Source organism: Panthera onca, chromosome B4 (genome assembly GCF_046562875.1).
Source record: "Panthera onca isolate mPanOnc1 chromosome B4, mPanOnc1 haplotype 2, whole genome shotgun sequence".
NCBI classification, from domain to species: Eukaryota; Metazoa; Chordata; class Mammalia; order Carnivora; family Felidae; genus Panthera; species Panthera onca.
Window position 1 is genome coordinate 6,286,413 of NC_138345.1, and position 24,403 is coordinate 6,310,815.

The 24,403-nt window shown below is 49.2% G+C and overlaps 1 long non-coding RNA gene across 1 annotated transcript; it reads left to right on the forward strand.

The window, feature by feature from the left end:
- Nucleotides 1–17,353: 17,353 nt before the first annotated feature.
- LOC132660399 (uncharacterized) lies at nucleotides 17,354–23,532 on the forward strand. Its single transcript, XR_013556579.1, has 4 exons — nucleotides 17,354–17,764; nucleotides 19,977–20,032; nucleotides 21,238–21,392; nucleotides 23,265–23,532. It is a non-coding gene; the product is annotated as an uncharacterized LOC132660399 (long non-coding RNA).
- The last annotated feature ends 871 nt before the right edge of the window (nucleotides 23,533–24,403 follow it).

The window sequence follows — 24,403 nt, forward strand, 5'->3', positions numbered from 1 at the left end:
CCAAGGATCGTGATTCGAACAATGCCCTCATTCGTCAGAGACACAATGAGAACCGAATCTGGACTCATTTCCTTCTCCATGTCGGGGGCCCTGACGAGCTTGGCTCAGGGAGCGGGCTGATCGGCCGTGGAAAAGCCGGGTGTTGGGGGTGACCCGGCACTCGCTCCAGGTGAGGCCCGTCCCCGGTCCCTGCACGCACTCGGGCATCATTCCTGGGCTTGGCGTTTTCTGGATGTATTTCTCATTTAGAGGAACCCGGTGTCCCCGCCTCCTCCTAGGCCCAGCCATATGACTCCGGGTAACACAGGCTGGGGGCGTGCCCAGGATGCGTGTGGGACTAGAGGCCCTCTTGCAGGGCAAGGTGTGTAAGAATGAGACGGCATGATGCCAGGGAGACTTTGTTCTAAAATCCCTCAGCTAGGGCCAGAAGAGGGAGAGAGATGACACAGTTGTGGTGCCGTCATGATGACCGTTGAATCTGGTGCATTTGCGGGAATTCATTTTTCTTTTTTTTTTTTTTTTTAACGTTTATTTATTTTTGAGACAGAGAGAGACAGCGCATGAATGGGGGAGGGTCAGAGAGAGGGAGACACAGAATCTGAAACAGGCTCCAGGCTCTGAGCTGTCAGTACAGAGCCTGACGCGGGGCTCGAACTCACGGACCGCGAGATCATGACCTGAGCTGAAGTTGGACGCTTCACCGACTGAGCCGCCCAGGGGCCCCTGTATTGTTTCTTACGTTGTCATCGAACTGTTCCCCCAAATAATGGGAAACTGCTTACGGAAAGGGAGACTGACCGGTGCGCTTTCACTTTTCCAGAAGCCTACCTCTTGCACATTGTAGGCCTCTTGCAAATGTTTGACAACCTCACTTTTAAGCAACGTTTCCATCCACGATACCATCACCCTGCTTATTAGATGTGGAGGGAAAACACACTGGACATTTATTGTGTGGCAGCCACTTGGCAAAGAGGTTTCTATAAATTATCCTTGTTGAGCAGTTACTCTCAGAAGTTACAGACAGGGAAACTGAGGCACGGAGAGATTTTTTTTTTTTTTTAAGTAACTTTCTCAAGGTCGCAAATCTATTTAGTGATGGAGCCAGACTGAGATCCCAGAAAGACAACCTGATGCTTTAATTCTTCCAATCAGTGAGTACAGATCCCTTGACCCTAGTTAAGGGGCCCATGAGAATGCTTTTGAGCATGGGGTCCAAGTTGACTTGGAATTCAGAAACATGTCATATAAAGATGATATAAAGGACTAACATAGCGCTCAATGTTGCACAAATATTGTTTAATTTAATCTGCATAAAGACCCCTATGTGCTCGTTGAAGGCTTTGGGACTGAGTTTACTCCAGCTATAAAACGGGTGAATTAAGGGTGCTAAGAGGAGTCTGTGGTCATGATGACGTAGCCGCCATTGGTGAATAAATCCTAAACAATCGCTACAAGGGACAGGGCAGAACAGAGTCCCCATGAAAAGAATCAGAGTTTGGTAAACTGACAAAGTCATGAGCAAATCAAAAAACCCGAAGGAAAGTCAAGAGCCCAGGGGAGGCCAGATGTGGTAACTCTGTGGGAAGCATGCATGGAGACTGGGCCATGGAAGGAAGACAATCCCCAGTGGATTGGGAATCTGAACGTCACTTCACTCTCTCTTAGATTTGAGATACACAACAGAATCGGCATCTCTCAGAAAAAAAAAATTAAGAAAAAGCTCTTAAGGATGGAAAGGAAATCCTTTAAGGAACAATCAAATCACGTGATCAAAGAGGGAAGGAATACACGCCTCCCAGTTGTAGAACCAGCTTCTGAGATTTGGTGCTAATAAATTTTTAAAAACCTAAGGGCCATAAACAATACTAAAAATCCATCAAAAGACTTGGGGAAAATATTTTTCATACGTGTGGTTTTGGTTGGGAGGCGGAAACAGAACACACGGCACAGTGAATCTATTTCCTCACCTGCCACCTTGAGAGCAGAAACTCCATTACTTTAGGCAACGTGGTCTCGGACCCAGGACAGTGCCGGATGCACATTAGGTCCCAGTAAATGTTTGTTTTTGCACAACCAGAACTAGGCAAGGCAAAGTCATCCAGAGCTCAAAGGATGACCAATCATATCATTAAATGATCAGCAGCTCACTGGAGAGCAGGATGGATTTTTTGAGATGCTGAAAGTTTCTCGTGTCCTGGGGTCAATTTTGCTGACGTCTGTCCATCTCTCTATGATATTTTTGTAAGACCGCCTGCCTATCATTCTACCAACTCCCTCTTACCACACACACACACACACACACACACACACGGCATTGCAAAAACCACACAACTCTGATTGGCAGCATTTTCATCTGCAACACAGAGTTTTAACATATGCATCTATTTTAAAGTCTTTTTTTTCTTACGGGAGCCATAAACTTGGATTTTTTTTTTCCTTCTCCTGGTCGACCTGAGACATTGGTACGGTGTCTCTGAAAGACCCTTGGCTTCCTCAGCTGGGTCATGATCAGTCCAGACGGGTGACAGTGTCCAGGAGGGATCCCCTCGAGCTGGGATTTAAAACCTTAAGGCCAATGAAAATATCAACAAAAGCCTTAAAGTCCTCATGGGATGATGCAGCCTAAGCCAACTCATACTATATAGAAATACAGACCAGAAAGGTATTTTGCAAGTTGGAAAGGAGATCCAGATATTGAAACATTTTGTCCACTTGTGTTCACAAGACGTATGGCTTGTGGGTATAGTGTTTTCCACCATTATCGGAGGGTTTTAATGTTGCCAAACCAAAGCTTCTATCCTGGAGGTAATGTAAAGTGTCTGATAAAACGTACAAGGTGGCGGCAGTGACCTTGGTGAGCAGGAGAAACATTCATGAGAAAACCCTCATTTACCACCTTCCCAACAACATAGAATTCACCGTCTGTGGTCGCTTTACCCCTCCAAAGACAGGTGATTTTCCTCAGTACCAGCCAATCAACTCTTACATTCTCCTTGTTTTCTGAGGAATAAATATTGATGATTTTTAATGCGCGTGCAGCAAAAATATGAAATATACATATACCTATGCTGTGACTTTGGGCCATTTCTTCTCTCTCTCGAAAATGGCACAAAATATAAATGATTCATTTCACTGAGGAGTTAGCTCTAAACATATCCCTAAATGTTCTGATCTTTCAGTTCAACAATATCAGGATATTTGGTGGTAATAAATTATTAAAGGTGCCTCGGTCAGGAAAATGTCAGTGCCTCTTTCCCGAAGTGACATTATTTGTGTTTAGAATAGAATTGTCGAAAGAGAACAGAAGAGCAGCGAGAGTCCAGGAAAACATCATTTAATTTTGTTAATGTCAAAATCTCCTCAAGTTCAAGAGGTGGATTTCTAAATGGGTGTTTGCCCAGAAGTGTCCAAATATTTGTAAGGATTTTCAAAAATAGTAGTGAGTGCAAAGGGCGCTTAGAGATATATAAAAGGGAAAGCAAAGGTTGGTTTCTCTAACAACTTGCGACTAAAGTTAAGGACCAATGAAATATTAAGCAGGGTAGCTACAGGTGGGGACCATCCAGGATGGTTACAAATGTACTCTGTCCAAAGATCTTAAAAGAGAATTACCACTGACCGGATTCCATCTATCCCAGATTATCATCCATCAAAGATCGTTACGGAACAACCCAGTTGGTGTCTACGCGGCTCAGATTACAAAAACACAGGGCCTGAAGCGGGCGTCTCCCTGGGGAAAGTTACCCAAATCCATAAAACGAGTGGGGCAAAATTCGGTGAGACACTGGATATCCAAGAATAAGATGTAGTAAGAGTCTGGGGAGGAGAAAGAACATGGCGGGTGGGAGCTATCTGGGAACATCTGGGCTGAAACTGTAAAGATAAGTAACGATTGGGAAGGAAAAGGCCAAATCTGTTTTTTTTTTTTAATTGTGATAAAAAAAAACCCATAAAACATAATTTCTCATCTTAACTATTTTTAAGGGTACGGTACAGCAGTCGTGGTAACCATATGCACCTTGCTGTGCAATAGAACTCTATAACTTTTCACCTTACAAAACGGAAACTAGACTACAGTTTAACAGATATAGTTTATACTGCACTGGACTATCCTGGCCAGTTCTCCTTTTCCCTCCGCCCAGCCCCTGGCAACCACCGTTCTACTTTTTGTCTCTATGAATAGGACTACTTTATTTTTTAAATCTTTTCTAAAGTTTATTTATTTATTTTGAGAGAGCGAGAGAGAGAGAGCTGGGGGAGGAGCAGAGAGAGAGAGAGGGCGGGAGAGAATCCCGAGCAGACTCCTCCCTGCACAGAGCCTGACGTGGGCTCAATCCCATGAACCAAACTGTGAGATCATGACCTGAGCTGAAATCAAGAGTTGACCCACCCAGGTGCCCTTATAGAGTTTTTTGTTTTTTTTTTTGAGAGACAGGGACAGAGACAGAGAGACAGAGAGAGTGGGGGAGGGGCAGAGAGAGAGGGGGAGAGAGAGAGAATCCCAAACAGGCTCCACACTGAGCGCAGAGCCTGACACAGGGCTGGATGCCATGACCAGAGCCGAAATCAAAAGACATGCTCAAACGACTGAGCCGCCCCAGCGCCCCTGAATACGATTACTTCGGACACCAGGCGTAAGTGGAATCCCACAATATTTGTCCTACTGTGGCTGGCACATTTCACTCAGTGTCACGTCTTCCAGGTTCATCCATGCTTCAGCACGTGGCAGGATTTCCTTCCTTTTTTAAGGCTCAACAATATGCGTGTACGTATAGACCACACTTTCTTCCTCCATCCGTGTGTCAGCGAGCATTCAGGTTATTTCCACCTCTTGGCTATTGTGATTAATGCTGCTATGAACACGGGTGGGCAAGGATCTCCTCGAGATCTGTTTTCAATCCTTTGGGGCATATTTCCAGGGATTGCTGGATCATATGGCAATTCCATTTTTAATTTTGTGGGGAACTTTGAAAAGGAGCAAAGCTTTTGGGAAAGGCGGCTCCGTTATTCAGGAGGGTAAGTGCCAGTCAAGGTGTGTGCGACGGCCAGTGGCTAGACCAGAGGATTCCAAGAGTGGGACACAAGCCGGACAGGTAAGAAGGAGCAAACTCACAAAACGCCCGGAAAACAGGCAGAAACACGAAAGTCCCAGGGAGCAAGCATGGGGTGAGACCCGGCAGCTCTGTGCAGGATGAAGCATGGCAAAGCGATACGCCAAAAAGAGGAGCTCCTCGATGCATTTATCAAGCACCTGCTGTATGCCTGCCACATGCACACAGCTATTCGAGGTGCTGGGGGACCTGGAGTAGACAGTACCGAGAGAGCCCTTCGCATCAACTTCAATTCTAGTGGAGGAAGAAGACAGTACACCAGCAAGAGTGTGTGTGTGTGTGTGTGTAAAACTAGCCAGGATGATGAGTCCTGGGAAGAAAACCCAAGCAGCATGAGGAAGGGAGAGAGGGTGAGGGTTTTAAACAGGTAGAGGTCAAGGCAAGCACCAAGCAGACACTGGAGTGAAGCAAGAAAGCCAGCCTGATGCAAACCTAAAGTAAATCCTTCCAAGCAGGGGCAGCAGTGAGCACGAGGTAGGCCTGTGCAGGTGTGCCCGAGGAGGTGGCATACAGACTGCGGGGGCAGAGCCAGGGGCAGGGGCGGGTGAAGAAGGGCTGACGGGGGAGGGGCAGGGGCGCCTGGGCCACTGGGTCGGTTAAGGGTCTGACTCTTGGTTTCAGCTCAGGTCATGATCGGGGTCCGTGAGTACGAGCCCCGTGTCAGGCTCTGTGCTGATGGCGTGGAGCCTGCTTGGGATTCTCTCTCTCTCTCTCTCTCTCTCTCTCTCTCTCTCTCTCTCTCTCCCTCTCTCTGCCCCTCCCCCATGCACACTCTCTCTCAAATAAATAAATAAGCTTAAAAAACATAAAAGAAGGGCTGACGGGCTGTCAGACCATCGTGAGGACTCAGCCTTTTGCCCCAGGTGATGGGAAAGCGTTTCGGAAGGACCCTTCTGGCAGCTGCACGGGGCGCAGACGGGAAAGAGCAGGTGCGAGATGAGAGCATCCAGTTAGGATGTGGTCATAGACCAGGCTCGGGAAGGTGGCTCGGACTCAGGTGATACCCGCGGATCAGCTGAGAAATTGTCGCATCCTGGCTGTACGTGTCGAGATGGGTCAGCAGGAGTGACCGATAAGCTGGATGTAGAAAGGGGGACGTTTTTACGTGACACCCAGGTTTTTAGGCTGAGTGATGACCAGAACACTGGCGGGGGAAGAAGCTGGTCTTTTTGTGGGCTATCGGGTGAGATTCACAGGAGTGTGTGGTTTAGACCGGAGCCTGGATGCGGAGACCGCGCTGACCTGCGGGCGACACGATGGCAGGGTGCGAGGTTGTGCAAGGTGACGGGAGGCGGCGGGGGCTCCCGCAGACTACTCTCGGGGAAAATGACAGCCCCTCCTGACAGATCAAAGCAGCGGATCAGTGAGATCTCGGAGGCTCCAGATCAGAGATGGGAAGAGGAGCAGGCTGATAGGGTTTCGGTCTGGTTCAACTGCACCTTTTCGCAGTCCCGTTAATATGTGAATCCAGGGATCCCATTTCTGATGACGTTTCCATACATTGGCAAGACTCGGCGACAAGATTTTGGTGGACGTTGTTGGATGGGAGGGCTGCGTCTAGTGGAAGCTTGCATTTTCCCCAAAGTCCTCAATACATGCAGGCTCCCAAACGCCCGTTTTCAAGAGCCTTTCGCCTTTCCGCTCCAGCGTTTCCACCCGTACAAAAGACGGCACTGTGCCGATCACGTCTCAGGGTTGGGGGGGGGGCAGGACCCCTTCGCAATAAGGGTGTTGAACAGAGGAGGAAATATTCTTGGACGAAGTATCGGAGACATGGGTATAAGCATTTGTCGAAACTCACTGAGCTGGGAGTGCTGAGACATGCGGGGTACAGACAGTAGGGTGCCTGCAAAGGGGCGACGTCTATGAGAAGTGACACGTCTCCCCTCGGGGTACAGACGTGCTGAGAGGGTAGCTCGAACAGGGAAGATCGGGGTAAGCCGACAACGGCCCGGTCCTGTCTCAAATCCATACACGGTACGGGTGGGGACCCCCCCTTCAGTACTGCTCACCCCAACCCCTGCAGCCAGGTAGCACCCCTCCCTCTCTGCAGCAGCAGACAAGAGGGTTCCTGTCTGAATGAATGCATGAGTGAATGAATGAATGAATGAATGAAATACGCTTGGGACCTGGGGACACCAGGCATAGCCGGCAGCAACATTAGGCCGAAACCACATGTGAAGTGACAACTGCGCTTGGAGATTGAGGACTCTGGCCTCAGCCGCTCACTTTGCTCCCAGACACTCTGCAGAAATGGTGGCCTGCAGAGAAGCTGTTCCAGGGAACAGAGCAGTCCTGCCTGCTTCCTCACGATGGCATGTTTTGCCTCAACTAGGGACGAAGAAAGAGGAAGGCCTAGGACGGAGACAACAGGCTCCGGGACGGCGGCACAGGAAAGTCCCAGCGACTCGGCTCTGTGCCAGGCTTCGAAAGCAAACCGGACAGAAGAGGGGGAGCACAGAGGAACCCCCAGTGGGCGGCAGGACAGAACCGATGGATTGTCTGGAAGCGTCCGCAAGCATCTGGCAAGGTCGTTAGCAGGCATGTGCCAGATGTGTCAGAGCATCTGGAAAGAGTTAGTGATACGTGCATAGGAAACTCGGCAAGTGGAAATATGAGGCCACAATTCCAACAATAACAAAGTAGCGTAAGATGCTTCTTGACTCATTAGTGGGAATCCTTACACGGCGTCCTCCCGTTGATTGACATAGCCACCGTTTGACACAGGAGAAGACGGAGGAAGAGAAAACGGGCGGGGTGACGGTTGAAGAGAGTGAGACCCTCAAATGATCAAAAAGGCAAGATATTATCTAAAATCATAAATGAACGAACGGTAGTGTATGTGCGTGACCAGGAAATATAGAGGCAATTAGAAAAACTAAAAGGTTGGATGCGGCTTCTTATCATGGGGATGGGGTGAGGACGATGAGGGACACCAGAGAGCTGTGTCAGGGCTCTCAGGAGACGGCTGTGCCCCCCTGCTCCCTGCACCTGCTGGAAGGTTGGGGACTCTTCCCCCGCGGGCTCAGCCGCGGGGACAGGTGAAGAGCCGAGGGCCTGATGCTCCCAGAGCCCCTCACACCGATCACGGGCGGGAAGTGGAAGGTGAATATTCCAAACCCTTCAGCCCTCGGGTGGGTCAACCCTGAGGCGTGTCCTACCCCAACCCCAGAGCCGTCTGGTGGGGTTAAACCCCAGCTGCATACAGAGTTGTCCCGCACATCACCGCTCCCCGATGGGCTCCTTCCCTCCCCTTCCTTTCCCACTTTCCAGCTCCTCAGTCAGTGCTCCTGGGAAGCACCTCCCAATGAAACCACCCGCACCCACGTGTTTCGCCAGGTTCTGTCTCTTGCTCACCCTAACACAAGCCATTTTTCAATAGAAGTCTCTCAGAACTACGGGTACTGGATTCCTCCAACGACGTCCGCGTGTTACCCAGATAAAGATGAAATTTAGTCTTGAAACGGTACAGGAACGGGGAGGCGGGAAGAAAAGCAAGGGAGAAGAATGGATTACCTTCTGCCATCACGTCGTAATTGGATCTCTCATGATATTAATTATTAATTTCTTCAGAACCCAAGTGAGTTTACAATAGATTCATTGTCACATTGCGGGGTCAGTGAATAAGCCAAGGAGCAGAATTTGCCACTGGAATTAAGAACAATCCCATCACACGCATTACTTGGTAGTGCTGCCTTCTGAACACATGTCTGGGAGAGGGGGACCCGCTGCCAGCCTGGCAGGCTTGGGGCTCTGAGTCAGTCCGAGTTGCAGCAAACAACAGATTCTCCTGTGACTTCTCCGCTTCCACGTCTGTCCCTCCACTAGAGCGAACAGGCGTTTGTTTGTTCGTTTTCTCCCCTGTAGATTTGGAGAAGTGTCAACCAATTTGACAAAGTATTGATTTTACTGCTTATAAATTATTGCTCTGGGAGTCTGACCAAGGGCCGAAGGACTATCGCTTGATTAGGATTCATACGACTTCCAGCTTTCTACATAATGGGACTGCGGTTAGCGTCTGAAATCCTCTAAGGTGTATAGTTGGATATTTTGAATTTTTCATCAATTCACACGCAGATGAATTACTGCATCACCAGCTTATCAGCAGATCCCTTACGATCCGCGGCCAAGGATTCCATTGGTCAATGTGTGGCGAGCAGGTCAAAGCCACGGCCACGGCTCCCAAGACCCGGGGAGGGGGGGCGGGGTGGTTGTCAGCTGGGACCGATCACCTAGGCAGCCGGAGAACCGAGATGCTCTCCAAATCTGGCCTCAAGGAGCGCAAAGACACCAGAAGTGCCAGGGAGGCCTCAACTCTCAGAACATCGCACCACATTCGTTTTACCAGTCCTGGCGTGTGCCTACACTTGACCTACCTTGCTAGCAGCTTCACGGCTCAGGACGCAAAGGAAGTCATATCTGCTCACACCTAACCACCGCGCAAGGAATACACCAGACACTGTGACCTCTGAGAGTAGCGTCTGAGAGGCCATGGGCCAGAAGGAGCTCAGGTTCGTGAAAAATGGCAGGAACAAAGAAGAGAAAGCACATTAAAAAATAATAATCAAAGTCGAGGAATAAAATGGACCAGATACAAGGCCATTGCTTAAGAAAATGAATGTAACGTTAACAACTGGCAAAGAACCACTCAACTCCTAGATCCTTGGTTTTCCCGTCAGAAAAATGGGTGAGTGTCCTTGAAAAGGAAGAGGAAGCCAACAGAGGAGAAGATATACGTGCTACTCTTTCAGGGACTCTAGCTCGCCAAGCACCTGCGATGGAGAGCCGAAGGGAGGAAATGAGCTTACGGATCTGGTCTCAGAAATATTGCCACAATTAGAAGGGAGCGGGCCGGGGGACAGAAGACAGACGGCGGGCGAAGGGTATCCGGGCCTTGCCAAAAGAAGCAAAGGTGAATTCCAGACGAGGCAAATGGGTAGGTCTGGTGTGCTCCAGGGGATTTTCAGTACAGAGCGTCCAGGGGGTGATTTGGAATATCCCTAATTAACGCAAGTTTGTTAGGAATCTGTCAGCCGGGGAAATGTCAGGAGCCTGGTGTAGGTCTGTGCCCCGGGGACAGACAGGAATTCCTTATTATATCTTTGTTAATGAGCTGGAGAAGTGGATGCGGGCTGATAGCAGGATAGATGGCCCCGGAGCCGTTGAACAAACGGGCATGCACGAGGGGCGAGATTAATCAAAGTTAACCTTTCAAGAGGCAGTTCACGGCGCAGTAAATAATCGCGTCGAAGAACTTGGCCGTTGGGATGCAGGCCTGCAGTTACCAGCCGGGGGCAAGTTCCTTCCGCCCCTCCGCGAGCCTCAGCTCTCCAATCTGGACGTGAACGCTCGCGACCCCGGAGCCGGGGGCGAAAGGAGGCAGCGCCCGTCGTGGGCTTCCGCAGGCCTGGTGTGCTGGAGGGAGTGCCCATCAAAGGTCACCCCCGTCCGGTGGGTCCCTATCCTTCCGGGTCTAGAAGCGGGGTAAGCCATCTCATCATTTCGTCCCTGCTTCTGGAAAGAATCCACAGTCGAGAACCTTATCCTCAAACCCACCTTCCCCAACGTGACCTCTGTCATAGGGAAAATAATACGAAAATAAGTGAGCTTTCTCTGTTTCGCTGCGTCTCGCTTCCTCTGCTCAGTATTTTTAAAAAAAAATTTTTTTAACGTTTATTTATTTTTGAGACAGAGACAGAGCATGAACGGGGGAGGGTCAGAGAGAGAGGGAGACACAGAATCTGAAACAGGCTCCAGGCTCTGAGCGGTCAGCACAGAGCCCGACGCGGGGCTCGAACTCATGGACCGCGAGATGGTGACCTGAGCCGAAGTCGGCCGCTTAACCGACTGTCTGCTCAGTATTTCAAGAGCATGTTCCCCAGTAGAAGAGGAGCGAACGTGTACCATAATCATGTCTTATTGTGGTAAAGAACACACAATACAACATCCACCGTGTTAACCATTGGTAAGTGTCCGTGGCCTGGCATTAACCATAATGCAGGTGGTGCAACACGTCTCCAGAACCCGAGCCTCTTGCGAATCTGAAACCCTGTGCCCGATAACCAGGGGTTCCCACTCTCCCCTCCTCCAGCCTCTGGCAACCATCATGCTCCTGGCTGTGTCTGTGATTTGACAGTGCGAGGGTGCCTCACGTGAGTGGACTCGGGCGCTACGTGTCCTCCTGTGAATGACTCATCCCCCTGGGCGCGATGTCCTCCAGGGTCAGCCGTGTTACAGCAAGCGGCAGGATTTCCTCCTTCGTTAAGGCCCCATCGTGTTCCACCTACGCATAGACCACGTCTGGCTTCTCCCGTCGTCCCTTGACGTACGTCTGGGCTGCGGCTTAATTTTAAATCTTACAGCTGGTTTCGCGTTAGTTATCAAATAGGCAAGGTATCTGTAGGACCGTTTTGCAGTCACGCGCGCTGAACCTAAGACCTTGTACCCGGCAGGCTGGCGAACCAGGGTCGCAAGGGTCTGGGAGCAGGACACGACGGGAAGAGAGTCTTCAGACAACGTTTGGGTCATCATAGCCGCGTCCTCGGGTTGCATGTTACAGGTTTCTTAACACAGAATTTCCCTCTGGGACGATCTCTGACTTTAATGTCTTCCTTTTTTTTTTTCTTTTTTTTTAACGATTTTATTTATTTTTGAGAGACAGAGTGTGACAGACTGAGAGGACCCACGAAGAGATTCCCAGACCCAATGGGGGAAGGAAGCCCCCTGGTGGGGCCGTGTTTCCCGAGAGGACGCTAGGAGCCCGGCCAATTCTCGACTTCTCTCTGCAGCATTTGCCTTACTTCAGGATAAACCCAAGGTCCCAAGCTCAGAAGAAAGCACCACGGTTGGACTCAGATCTGAAGTGAACAAGAATCTAGAGAGAAGTGGTCCCGACCCCTTTTGCCAACATGACCAATTTAAAGCGGGGAGGTGGGCACGGGGAGGAGAGGAGGAGGACATCCCGTCCAAGTTGGGAACCACCCCCACGACGTGGCCGGGAGCCCGAGCACCTCTCCTGAGCTTGGAGCCTGTTCTTCTGTCCACTTGGACTCAAGTCATCAGCACAGAGCTGCACATGGGCCAACAAGTGTGAAATCAAATTGCAATGGGTCCACCTTCTTTAGGGAGAAGGCAAGACAGAGCTGAGTTTCAGAACCTTCCGTGAAGAACGTGGCTCTCACTCAGGCAGATGACCTGGGCTTGCCCAGCTCCCCAGTTTAGCCTTGTTACTTTGGACAACTTACTCATCTCCTCTGCCTCTATCCCTCCATCTGTGAAATGGGCATTAAGAACCCATGCCAGGTCCTTACACAGTGTCTGAAGCACAATCATTGCTCGAAATGTGTTTGCAAGCACTCCAGGTGAAACTTGGCTTTCCCTGCTCGGGTCTTTGCCACGATCTCCCTGCAGGTGCCCAAAGCGTAAGGTCCCCTGTCCCCTCTCCCCCATCATAACCTGCTCTCGGGAGAGAAATGAGTGCCAGTCACTTCTACTGAATAGGAATTTGTCACACGTGTGGCGTTCGTTTTTCAAAGCCTTATCAGTAATTGTGAAACACGAGGCTGCGTCCACGGCCAGAGAGCACAGGGGAAGTCACGCTGTGACTGTCACCCTGGTGCCTCAGCGTGGACATGCACGGGGGTCCGAGGCACTGCTCTCGCAAAAAGAACAACAATATTCCATTTATGTGAAACCCAGGACAGGCAGGGAAGGTTTCTTTTTAACAGACTCTCTCTGATGTTGGTTTTTATTCAATGGCTTAATACTTCATCGGGGGAAGGAAAGCTTCATTTAAAGAAGGTAGATGGAAAATCAATGCGTGAACGTGCACCGCTGCTTGGGAGAGTAACGGGGCCTCGACAGCCGGAGCCGTGGACAGCTTGGTGCACACACAGATCCGATCAGCCATTCCCTCCTGCCTCTGCCGCCTGTTCCCTGTGTGTTGCGTAGAAGAAGGACGTCACAGTCAAAAATTAAAAGTAATTAGTCACTGGGTGGCTCAGTCGGTTGAGCATCTGACCCGATTTCGGCTCAGGTCACGATCTCGAGGTTTGTGGGTTTGAGCCCCACGTTCGGCTCTGTGCTGACAGCGCAGAGCCTGCTTGGGATTCTCTCTCTCCCTCTCTCGCTGCTCCTCCCCCTCTCTCAAAATAAGTAAACATTAAAAATATTTTCAAATTTTTTTTTAATGTTTATTTTTGGAGACAGAGAGACAGAGCACCAGCGGGGGAGGGGGCAGCGAGAGAGGGAGATGCGGAATCGGAAACAGGCTCCAGGCTCCGAGCTGTCATCACAGAGCCCGACGCGGGGCTCGAACCCACGAACCGTGAGATCGTGACCCGAGCTGAAGTCAGACGCTTCACCGACTGAGCCACTCAGGCACTCCACATTAAAAATATTTTAAAAAATTAAAATTAAAAGGCAGATGTGTTTCTGATAGGCAATAGTGTCTTTATCTTTTCGAAAATAAAAAAAAGCAGCAATGCCATTTCCCCAAAACTCTCCGTTCCTGCACACTTTACACAGTTAGTGTAAAAGTGGAACAGCCAAGCTACAGGCACGTACTCCCTGAAAAGGTGTTTCCAGCTTCTTCTGGGGAGCACATCAAGGGCACATCTTCTGACACCACCCTCGGAATATCGACGTCGTGGTTCAGCGAATGTCAGGATTTACTGTCCCCGGAGGTCAATATTGACCTCTTCATTGCCACTGTCAATACGTATTACTATGCTTCTCACTTCAATAAATCCCGCCACCCACCCCACTGAGAATTCAGTGTCCACTAGGACTAAGCTGACTCCAAGGGAACAAAGTCAGTTAGGGAGGAAGCAGCACAGGGGTTGGTAACTCTGCTCTGCACTTTCTGGAAGGGGGAGCTGGCTAGCAGGGAAAACCCTAGAGAAACTTGTTCACGGAGTACGGACTGCACTCAGCATTGCCCCACGTCCCGTTTCGGATCCTTGCGGCTTCTTCACACTGTTCCTTTATCCAAATCCCCTCCCGGATCGAGAGGAAGCATCTCTACTCTGGATCTCTGCACCAGCCCCTGGGAACTCCCGATCAGTCCACCCTCGGTACACTGCAGAGGACTCAATCTGCCTAATTACAGCGAGTGGCTGACTGTGGCTTCACGGAGATCCTCTCGCCATACCCTACTGCCAAAGGAATGCATTTCTAACAGTGCAACCTTACATAAACAGGTGCATTTATAAGGAGCTGTTTGGAGAAGAAGCATACGCTGTACTCCATTCTGTGGATTGAGTTCTACCGCCATATATTTCCCCAAACTCCGGCTCACCCTCTACACTCTGCTAACGAGAGAGGAAATTTTTCACTCCTGAATAATCCCTTAGGATTCCGCACACATGCATCTTCTCTCCAACGCTGAGGGATACTCCCTCACAGCTGGTCTTCCCCTTGCGTGCTCAGAATTAGGGAATGGGTACAGAGGAGGAGGGGAAAATGAAGCAAAGGGCAGTGAGAAGCCCTCCCCCTACGCGGAGAATAATGTCTGGGGCGTGCAGGGTACAAAAGACTTAGGGAAGAGCTGCGGAAGGAAAATAACGCACAAACAATGGTGAGCTTAGGGACCATGTATATACTTTTGCAGCTGGAGACTGCGTGATGTTGGCACAGTGGCCTTCTAAACTTCCCACGGGGAGGGAAACAGAGTTTTCTCAGCCCACGCTTGATAGCACTCAAATCCCGACTCTGAGAACTAACTCCGCGTCTTGAACGATTGGCTTGGAAGTTTTTCCAAAATTTGGTTCATTCAAAATTTGGTCTTCAGCCTGCACATTTCTATCTGTCTGTTAAAGAAGTCCTTAGACCTCGTTTCCCCCCCCTCAGTTATTGCTTTGCCTCATATTAATTTCTCTTCCCTAAACCTGCATACACAAAATTTTCAGGGTTGAGCGATCCGTTAAATCACCGATTGGGAGACGCTGACCACTAGAAATTATCCATCCTGTTTGGTGGCCTCACAGACAAACCCGGAGTCCCCAGAGCTGACAAGTATGAACACGCTGATGTTCTATTATCCACACGTTCAGCGGGATAGAAAGGGGTCCAGTCATAAAATGGAGGAATTTCAACAGCTAGCCTCCTGGAACAACATTCTAAAATGCCTAACGCCGGGGAGAAAGGACAGCAGATGAACCAAGTCTCAAATTCGGTGTTCAATTTGACGTTTCCACCAACTACCTTTGCACACTATATTTTCCCTCGTCTGCCTGCACATTTCCCTCCATCCTTGACTTAAAATACATATATATTTTTTGGATAAAAGGGTCAAATAAGTGATTTTAAAATGCCAATAGTATCGATCTACGATACGCTCATTTCATGGTGCTTTAAAAGGAAACGTGTCATTGATTATAAATCTGTCTTGGATGGTGAGTCCCTGGAAGGAAGGCAACCCATTCGTCTCTGCCCAGTTTCCCAGCACCTCAGCATGGCGTTGGAAGCTTACCTCATTCAGAAGTGTATTTAAAAATACGGTGCATTAGCCTCCGATACAGCAGGTCAAGGAAATCTCTAACTTAGTTTCCAATCCAATTATAAAATACCTCCAAACAATCCCAGCGGCTGCAGAGGATAAGAAGTACGGATTTGCGTTCATGGTCGTGAAAGACAACACACAGCAAACGCGCGTTGCGTCTCCAATCACCCGCCACGATTTCAAGGCGGAACTGGAAAACAGATTTTTGTCAACCTGCAACGTTACCAAGAAGTACAAAGACATTGGGAAAATAGAGTAGCGGGCTGGCTTTCTTTGAAAACCCGACAAAATGCATTTATCAGACCCGTCTTGATGTCTTCAACAGACTCTGTCTGATCAACAGACAGGAGGGAACGTCAATCCGCCCTTTAATTTTTCAACTGTGCTTTCTGGGTACGCGGCTATCCGTTACATAAAGCTGGGAAGTGCCTCTTTGATTGTGTTCACGTTTGATTAAGAGACCGTGCCTGGCGGACCCGAATACACCAAACTGTTAATTGCTTTTTAAAGGAGAATTATGACACTTTTAACAAGCCACGTATCTGACTAAGCTTTGTTAGGGTAGCTGCTCTCATTCTGCTGAACTGTCTTATTTTTGAGATCTGGGTCCCTAATTGCTTATAAACCATACTGTTTATTGAGTATTAACTCTGGCATGGTTGTTTATAATGGAAGCTTATTGCTTAATGCCTATAAAAAGCAGCCTCAATGAGCTACTTTGTGCCTGTGGTGTCTTCCCCTCCCCAAAACACACCCGGGCGCACACACACGCACACGCACAAGCTCGCCGAGCCACACTTCAGTTCAACGGCCGAGAGCAACAGAAGTCTGGGCAGAATTATGCAGACGTAGAGCTTAAGGAGCACGTTGCTTGGTAACCAGAAAGCCCTCCGTCGATTCACCACGGTGCCGACCATACATTTTCCTCCGTACATTACCTACAATGAAAAGGTCGGTGACCCAGTGAAATATCAGATTAAGTCGAACTATTAACTGGACAAATGCATTTAAAGTGCTCTTGTACCCTGGTTCTGTGTGATTAGTATACATTATGTTCTGCCAAGGCAAGCATGAATCATTAATATATTCGGAGTCGGCTGCTCTCTGCAATGAAACATAATAACTCAGCGCTGAGTAATGCAGCGTGCTGTGTTTATAAGATGTGGAGTCTTCAGTTAGTGTGATCTACGGGGTTGTTATTTTGTGGTCAGGACACAAGCTCGCTCGCTCTCTCTCTTCTTTCCTTTAGTAAATAGTATTTGTCCCTCTCCTATCAAGACGGGAAGAAGAAAAAAATCTTTCCCTGGAAAAACTGGTTACCTCGTGACCCAACTCTGCACGGGGGGGGGGGGAGAGAAACTTGGTCCCTAAATAGACGCATTGTGTGTCTACTCACTCGGTGAAGTTTCTTCCCCGCCCGCGGTTTCAAGTCTATCCGTGACCCGAGCCCGCGGGACCTGGATGGTTGAAATCAGACAAAAGCAAACAATCTCAAGGCGAAGCTCCGGTGACTTGATTTGACCCGTGACCTCTCCTTGTGTCGTTCTTCGCTGTGGCTGTGCCTCGGCGGCCGGCTGGGTTTACGTGCACATTCGCAGACCGGGAGCGTGCCCAGCTCTGCATGCCCTCCCCGTATCTGGAACGAGAGCTCTAGGGTTCGTGAGCTCGGTCATGTGTGGGTTTGAGCTCTGCTCAGACGTAGGAGTTAAGCTTAAAGAGGCAAAGGTGACTGTTGGAACCGGGGTTCAGTGGCTGCCTGTGCCCCTCACCAGCCCACGGAAATGGCCTTTTCCGTACGAAAGCATTTCGTGGTGGGAAGGAGAAGGCAACACGCGGAGAAAGGGCTTGCTTTCCCTGGAACGGAGTCCCACCACCCACTGGGTGCCATCCTCCGAGGGTACCTAACTACTACCAGTGGGAGGCGGCGTTGAAGGAAGTGTAGATGCCAGATCCCGAATCCCCCGAGTTCTCAGGTTTCCGGCTTTGTAAATCTAACACACCTCCCGTGTTCGGCCGGCTAGGAAGTTTCAGACTCCACGCTGAATTTGTCTCTCTGTAAGCTACTTTCATTTCTAGGATTGTGGCAGTCAGAGGCATTCGCTCTGTAGGAATCGGGAAGCCTCGAACCGTCTGCCTGCGTTACTCAGTTTAAGTAAGTCTCTACTCCTTTCAAAACTTTCCCTACACTTCAGGATCCTCTGGGTGAATGAGCACCCGTTCCGTTGTTATAGGCTGAACGGTGTCCCCTTCACCCCCCATGTCCGAGTCCTAACCCTCTGTCCCTCAGAATATGACAGTATCTGGAGAAAGGCCCTTGGAGGAGGTAATTGCGTTAAAATGAGGCAAGTGGATGGGACCTTATCTGACATGACTGGTGTCCTGACGGGTACAGACGGGAGACCGCTGGAAGATGGCCATCTGCAAGCAAGAGGAGAGGCTTCAGAAGAATGCAACCCGTCGGATACCTTAATCTCAGACTCCCAGCCCCCGAAACTGGGAGACAGTGAGCGTCTGTTGGTTCAGACCTCCCAGTCTGCGGTGCTGTGTGGCGGCCAGAGATGAGGGATGCGTTCGCGCGTCCAACGACATCAGGGCACAGAGCAAGGGAAACAAAAGCGTTGAGTCAGGTGTTGGCCTGCCCTCGCTGTGCTCCAGGGCAAATGTCACCCGTGGACAAAGGTCTGTACTCGTGTGATTACTGTCGAGAGTGAGCGAATAATCTGTAGTTTCTATCTTGGCTACGAAGCGGAGTAAGTCAAGGACCCTGCCGTGCCATTTTGTCTTCTTTCCCTTACGTTGGCACCAAGGGCACCCGTTTGGAAGAGGATGCCGGTTTGTCCGTCTGGGGCATGCGTGCGGGGCTCATTCTGAACTGAAAAGGAGACTGAGGGCCAAAGGCAGGGGCTGGGCTGGGGAACCAGCATCCATCCAGCTAGAAGACATACACAACGAGAGGGAAAGGGAACCCCAGCAGGCCCTTCGAACCACACGTCTCCGTGCAACGGGGCCTCAGTGACTCCTGGTAACACGCAGAAGTGAGGCCATAAAACAATACAGCGTATTTATAAGGGCAAAACAGCTCAGAGCCTGGAGCCCGCTTCAGATTCTGTGTCTCCCTCTCTCTCTGCCCCTTCCCTGCTCGTGCTCTGTCTGTCTGTCTGTCCCTCTGTCTCAAAAATAAATAATAAACATTAACATTTTTTTTAATGTAAAATAAATTCATTTCCCATTTCATGAGAAAATGTGCTGTCCTGTTTAACGTCTGTTAGCCCCTCCCGGATCTCCCACAGCCGTCTCCTCTGGTCCGTTCTGGTCCTCTGGCCGTGGCAGCCCGCAGAGGGCAAACTGGTCTACCATCCAACAGCACATGTAACTAAGATCTCGGAATAGCCCATGGGGCGTCAGGGAGAGCACTGGCTTTGGAGTCCGGAGGACCTGAGTCTGAATTCTGTCTCAGCCCCTTTTAGATTGCGTGACCTGATCCAGCCCAGCTCCTTCATTCACCGCCCGAGAATAACAAGGCTCACAAAGGGAGACGCCCATTCAAGCAACGCAGGGTTCTACCTCTTTCTTTTGTGGAGTAAGGGTTACCCAACAGGATGTCAGATGCTTCTCGTTTACCTATTTCATCATTTCTACAATGCTGCACTGTGTATCGTTGGGCTAAAAAAAATGCCACCAACATCTTCTCTCCCATGTTTTCTTGGGGATTATTCCTATTGAAAGCATTGAGGACAGGGGCACCTGGGTGGCTCAGTCAGTTGAGCGTCTGACTCTTGGTTTCAGCTTAGGTCATGATCCCAGAGACACGAGATCAAGCCCCACATTCGGCTCCACACTGTCACTGATGGGGATTCTCTCTCCCTCTCCTTGGCGCGTGGATGAGCTCTCTCGCTCGCTCGCTCTCTCAAAATACATAAATAAAACATTTTTAAAAAGCATTGAGGACAGCACATGGTAGGTGTTCAATAAATGTCACCAATCTGGAATAAGTGTCAGCAGTCAAGAATAGTCGTGAAGAAAAAACGAGAGAGCCGAAACCTCGACCCGGCTCTGGAACAGACGTGAGAAAAGGGGAGATTTTTTGTTTCTTTGTATGTCCTATTAGTTTCTTTTAGACATGCAAACCCTCTTTGCAAAGATGCAAATGAGCCATCACGTTTGTTAAGAGCCCTCTGTTCAGGTTCAAAACTGCTCCCCAGAGTTATTGTTTAAAGGGTGCAGACCTTCCGTCTTGCAAGGTGAAGAGAGTTCTGGAGGCGGGCGGTGTGACGGCTGTCCCGTACAAGCTTCCGTCACACCACGGAACGGCACACCCTCATCATGGTCAAGACGGTAACGTGATGTTCTGTGTGTTTCTCCAGAATGTAAAACAAACCGGGAAGAAAACTCAGCCATCCAAAGTTTCAGGTGCGCCAAGGTAAGTAAGTGCCAGAGATGTGATGTGTGGTGCTAGGATTGTAGTTAACGATACCGTTTGTGTGCTTGACGTGTGCTAAGAGAGTAGATCGTTGGTGATGTCCGCCCTCTGCACACAAGATGGTAACTGTGTGAGCTGATGGGCACGTTAACTCGCTTGACCGTGGTGGGTATTTTAAAATGTACACGAATATCGACGGCTCAGTCAGTTGAGCGTCCAACTTCAGCTCCGGGTCATGATCTCATGGTTCGTGGGTTTGAGCCCCTCGTCGGGCTCTGTGCTTACAGCTCGGAGCCTGGAGCCTGCTTCGGATTCTGTCTCCCTCTCTCTCTGTTCCTCCCCCGCTCGCACTCTGTCTCTCTGTCTCTCAAAAATGAATGCAGATTAAAAAAAAAATGTTTTAAGTGACCTAAAACCAGAGCTCGTTCTGGCAAAGTGACAGTGTCCCCACATTCCCCAATTCGGGGCCCCAGAGACACCCTCTGGTTAGGGCCATGTCTCAGGAGGGACAGTGAGGGCAGGATGCACCCTCTCTGGCAGAGGAGAGCTGGGGTACAGACCCCTGGCACCTGCTTCATAGGGAGCCTGGCAGGGTGGGGGTGAGGTACCTACCATGGTGCCTGGGGCTGGCCTGCCCCTCATCTCCCAGGAGGAGGTGGTCTCAGGCTCCACTATCCCTGCAGCCACCACGGCCCCAGCCCCTCGCCCAACGTGGCTCTTCTCGCACCCCCAGTCTGCGCGACTCCAAACAAATCACTGCAAGTTTCTTACCCTCAGTTTCTTCCTCTGCCAAATGGGCACAACCCAACAGAATGACCCCAGAAGGCCATCGATGAGATAACTCCTACGCTCCCCTCACACACTGCCTTCAAGGGCCCCATCCTCCTGGAAAATAAACAGCTCCTTGCCCCAACGTGCAGACCTGAGTCATGAAACACTTGGGCTTGCTCCCCTGTTATATGGCCCCCGTGAGTCTCTGTGCTTCCTCTCTTTTGCTCTCAACTCGCTGGGAAGTATTGCCTTAATGCTCATATTCTCCATTGGAGGTAAAATCCACATGGTGCCCTTGAATTCGTAGTCACTGCTCCGTACCCAGGACCCAGCATGGGTGGAGGTGCTCTATAAATTTTTACTAGGTGACTGACTGGCCAATCATATGGAAACCTAGTAGATTTCCATAGTTCTAAACAAAGGCTTCTTTGTAGATTCAATTGGCACTTTGCTGTAGAAACACCTCTGAACGGAAATCAGATAATCCACGTTCTACCTCTCGGTGACCCTCCAGAGAAGATGCAATTCTCTCCTGTCTCATTGCACTTGAAAGAGAAAAGAGTTCCGGGCGCCTGGGTGGCTCAGTCGGGTAAGTGTCTGGTTTCGGCTCAGGTCACGATCTCGCGGTCCGTGAGTTCGAGCCCCGTGTTGGGCTCTGTGCCGACAGCTCAGAGCCTGGAGCCTGCTTCAGATTCTGGGTCTCTCTCTCTCTCTCTCTTTCTCTGACCCTCCCCTGCTCCTTCTCTCTCTCTCAAAAATGAATAAACATTAAAAAAAATTTTTTTAAAGAGAAAGAAAGGAGATCAACCAGGTGGTCTGTGACACCTGTCTCAGCCCTGCACCGAGAGTCACAGGTACTTGATAATTTGCTAGCTTGCGCAATCCACTGCGTGATCCTTTACAGAACTATTCCTTTTCCCTTCATGAATCCAAAGCAGCTTCGTATGACGTAAGTGCCAGGTTGTAGACAAGCCTCAGGACGACAGGGCAGAGAGGCAGGAAGGCAAGGACGATTTAGATGCTCCCACAGGAAAACCAAGACCAGAGCAAGCAAAGGGAGAAAGGGAGTGGGGTCCTCCATCGGCAGAGAGACGTTGAAATGAAGGTGATTTCTCAGATTCCCAAAAAGAGATGGGGACGCAGGAACCCCACAGGTGTCTCGGCGCATCTGTCTCCTTGGAGTGGGACAGACACGCTGTCTTTCAGACAGAAATACAGATGGTACGATCTGCTTTTGCTTTTCAGAAAGTTCCCCCTGAGCTGTAGAGACGGGATCTACATTCTATCACGCTTCCCTAAACTAACACACGCACACAGTCACATTCGCACTGATGGGTACATAGACCCGCCAAACATAGCTTCGGTCTTCCGAGGGAAAATAAGTCGCAAACTTTTTCACTGTTTTGCCCTCAAAACCTCGTGTCACAGGGCTTAACCAACAGCATCACGTCTACACCAGAATGGGGACAGTAGCTCAGCCCCACTGAGAAGGGGTTGCCTTTTTCTCAGCCTCGTCAAGCACTGAGGAACTTAAGGGAGGCACACAGTCCTCAGTCCGCAAGCCACACACGGAAGTATCGTGCCCCACGTCGTGCTTTGTTAAAGCTCAGCACATCGGCGCAATGGTGGACAGTCAGAAAATCTTCACAGGAATGTGTGAAATGTCTTCCAAACAAAGATGAAGCTATATGATGGTGAATTCCAGGCTAAATACAAAAAGCAAAGGTTTCAAGACAAAAACACACAAAAAAAGAAATTAGGACAAAATGGCTCTAGTATGAGCAAAAATGTGCAATGGTCACATTAAATATATATCTAGATATAGATATAAATATAGATATAGATATAGATATAGATATAGATATAGATATAGATATAGATATTCTTTTAAACTCCGTCTCTCTCCACCTGGCCTCCCACATGATTCTTTGTAGTATTTCAAGCCTGCCCACGGCCCTTTCCCACTCACTCAACCTGTCCCCACCACCCTGAGCACAGCTTAAAGTTTTTGAAATTTGTGGTTTTCCATTTCTTCTCTTTTTTCTTTTTTCTTTTCTTTTCTTTTCTTTCTTTTTTCCTTTCCTTTCTTTTCCTTTCCCCTCCCCTCCCTTCTTTCATTCTCTTTCTTTCTCTCCCCTCTTTCTTCTTTCTTTCTTTCTTTCTTTCTTTCTTTCTTTCTTTCTTTTCTTTCTTCTTCTCCTTCCTTCCTTCCTTCCTTTTTTACCTGTTTCCCCCATCCCCTCACTCCTTCCCCTCTGGCAACCACTAGTTTGTTCTCTGCACTTAAGAGTCTATTGTTTTTTGTAAGCTTTTTGGATATACATCTTGGCATACTTGTCTACTTTTTTTTCTGGGGTTAAATTCCTACATTCCTAAATCCCTGGGTCAAGGGTGTGCATGTTTTAAAGTCGGAAGGATAGCGTCCATAGACCTCCAAACCGATTTATACTCTCACCCACAGGACAGGAAAGAACCGAGCACCCTCCTGCCCAGCAACTCTGCATAGAACACAGCAAAGAAGGAAATCTTAAAAGAAGTAGAATTTCACCCTTTGTCCAAATTATGCTTTTTGACTTTCCTTGAAGAAAACACAACAAAAATGAAAACAAACTTGTTCTGCAGAGTTGGAAACTCCCTGCGGGGAGATCACAAATTATGGCAATAATTAAAGCTGTTCCTCTCCTGCATAGAAGTCTCCGCGGCTGAGCGTAGACGCAGAAACAGTGAAACAAAAGAGGATTTTTAAAAGTTCTCCTGGTGTTTCCTAAAGCGTCCTCACATGCTGTAAGTGGATTCATCTCATCGAGTTGTCATTGCTTCCAGCACATGCTGCGTGATCAACAGTTGTCCTCAGACCCTGGCCTTTGCTGCCACGGGAGGTGTCCAGAGGACGGGCACATTAGCAGTCTTATTTATTTCTGTAGTTCACTAAATTGGACAGTAAATCCTCATAATTTACAATGCAAGAGGCTAAGAACAAAATGTGCTTTGAAGCAAATGGGCTTTGAGTTCATATTAACCAAAGGCTATTTTAAAAACCACAAGGCATGGGAGCCTCGGTGGCTCAGTCGGTAAAGCATCCGACTCTTGATTTCGGCTCAGCTCATGATCTCACAGTTTCATGAGTTCGCGCCTCACGTCTGGCTCTGCAATTCCTGGGGAGATAACTTGAAAATGACTGCTAGTTTCTAGAAGAGTCTGTGTGCTCATCCAGCAATAACCAATGAAGAATATAATCCTATGGCTGATACAATATCTGTTAAATGTTGGAAAAGGTGTCTTGGGGTGCCTGGTGGCTCGGTTGGTTAAGCACCATCTTTGGGTCAGGTCATGATCTCACAGTTCAAGCCTGAGTTGGGCTCTGTGCTGACAGCTCAGAGCCTGGAGCCTGCTTCAGATTCTGTGTCTCCTTCTCTCTCTCTGCCCCTCCCTGCTCATGCTCTCTCTCTCTTTCTCAAAAAAAAACATTAAAAAATGAATAAAAATGGGGCTCTTGGGTGGCTCAGTTGGTTGACCGTCTGACTTCAGTTCAAGTCATGATCTCACAGCTTGTGAGTTTGAGCCCCACATTGGGCTCTGTGCTGACAGCTCAGAGCCTGG